General features: G+C 45.0%; 1 protein-coding gene across 1 annotated transcript in view; it reads right to left on the bottom strand.

The window, feature by feature from the left end:
* Positions 1-2,206, bottom strand: part of LOC116845235 (proton channel OtopLc) — a 43,683-nt gene extending 41,477 nt beyond the window's left edge. Inside the window, exon 1 of the mRNA XM_032817677.1 lies at positions 1,481-2,206. The gene's annotated coding sequence lies outside the window, so the exon portion shown is untranslated. The remainder of the gene's footprint in view (positions 1-1,480) is intronic.

Raw genomic sequence — 2,206 nt, 5'->3', positions numbered from 1 at the left:
GAGAGAGAGAGAGAGAGAGAGAGAGAGAGAGAGAGAGAGAGAGAGAGAGAGAGATGGAGGAATAATAAATTAAGGATAATATGCATACAAAGCTCTATAAGCTTTAGTGACGAATGTATGATGTTTATTATCCAAATTTTCTCATTAATATTTTTCTCATTTACAGAATTCTGTAATAATTTTTAGTATAAAATTCTCTCCATGTATCCCTTTCTCTTTCTCTCACATTACTGTATTTCGCGATATTTTTGCATATTTCGCGATGATTCTCATGAAGCCTTCAGACCCATTACGATGCACGCCATACGATGCCATTTCTATTACTAGTCCACCACACGCAACCAACTTGAAAATCGATATAACTGGTATGCAATTGTTTCGTTAGAAGGTCATTGGCCGAGAAACTACGTATAGAGTAGCGATGCGCTTTTAACTCAGATCAAGAGCCAAGCCATTAATCCTGTAATTGGCAATGATCACTCACGAAAACAGAAAAAAATTGCGAACGCATAATCTCACACTGAGAGAAATTATCTAATATAAAATTAACAAACGAATATTTCCGATCAAAATACCGATAAATTTTTATAACCCATCAGGGTACCCCATTAAATTTTATTGGGTACTTGCGATTATAATGGCATTTCATTAGATAAACTGATAAAAAAATTATAAACCGATATTTCTCATCGAATATTATCTGATCGGATACAAAAATTCGGTATTTTGATTGGAAATACCCGTTTGTTAATTTTTTATCGGATAATTTTTCTCAGCGCACCAAGCGACAGCCGTGAAAAATGCATTTTTCACGTGACTCATGCACAGTCATCGAACGCAGGATACATTCGATAAAATTATAGTGAAAAATTTGGAAAAATTTATCCGCGATTTTTTCTTAATTAAAACCAATTTGTCTAAGATTTAGAAGTAGCATTTTCTGTAGCCAACATGCATAGTCATCGAATGCAAGATAACTAGTAAAGTCTTGTTGAAAATTTAAAAGAAAATTTATCCGCAGTCTCATTTACTACATACACACACACACACACACACACAACAAGATTTGCCATCGACGAATTGAAAATTCGCCTCGACCAGTGGTCACCGCAATATTCAATCAATATTCCGGTTTCGCAACTTCGCAGTATCCGCGTATATTTGCCAGAAAATGCCAAATTCACATTCGCTGCTACGCCGTAGTCGCTGCATCATCTACACACTTCATATAACCGCGACGTCAGCATCGACGTTATCAGCCGTGATTAAGCCTTACCTATTTCCCGCGCGATTCACGACACCGACGAGATCAGCAAAGCTTCCCGGAAGTCGACGCGCATACAACGGGCACAAGCACGTGACACAAATCGCACGGGCGATTGCAGCGCGCATAACACGCGATTCTCAACACAAGAGAATCGGCACACCGTACATATACAGGACACTGCTAAAAAGCTCACATACGCGCAGGCATACTCACTCGTCCATTAACCGAGAAGGCAACCCCGTACCATGGGCAAGACTCGTCCCTGACCCCCGAAAGTCGTCTTGAGGGTGGTATGACTTCACGTCCAAGTTCGAAGCTCTCTCGCGGATATGTGTGTGTATCTATGTATGTTGAGCTTCCCGCGGATCCCCTCAGCGTCGATCGTTTTCGCGTAACGAAAGACGAGTCTCTGCTAAAGCGGGTCAACGTGGCGCCGAACGTTCGTTGCCTCCGAACAACGTGCTCGCTGTTGGTCGGCGTCGACCGGATGTAAACAAGAAGCCCCGAGCTTGCGCCCTTACTTGCAAGCTCCCGCCGCTCTTTCTGTCCTTTCTACCGGACAACTTCTTCGTCTTCCCGCCCGGCGTCTCTCCTCTTTGCTCCTTCCTTCCTTCTCTGTCCCTCTCTCTCTCTCTCTCTCTCTCCTCTCCTCTCCTCCTTTCCTCGCGCGGGTGTTGCGTGGTCCTTCGGCGTGTGCGTGCACGACTTCTTGGTCCTCGAGGAGCAGCAGTAACGCGCCGGCCGGCTGATCCGTTTCTCCCTCAATGTCTCTGTGACACTGCACGGCTGCCCATGGCGGTGTAATGGCGACGCTTAGTTGGTTATGGGGGTCGCCGTGCGCGCGCGAAGCCACCCCCATGCAATGTAGAAAGGCGATCAATACCGAACTCCCGCGATTCGCTTTTCCACCCTGTGGACGCTTCCCTGTCCCTCTTCGAC

The sequence above is a fragment of the Odontomachus brunneus genome, unplaced genomic scaffold (genome assembly GCF_010583005.1).
Source record: "Odontomachus brunneus isolate Ranch 3 - 2012 unplaced genomic scaffold, Obru_v1 Obru_scaffold_050, whole genome shotgun sequence".
Classification (NCBI taxonomy): Eukaryota; Metazoa; Arthropoda; class Insecta; order Hymenoptera; family Formicidae; genus Odontomachus; species Odontomachus brunneus.
This window is presented reverse-complemented; position numbering and strand designations above follow the sequence as displayed.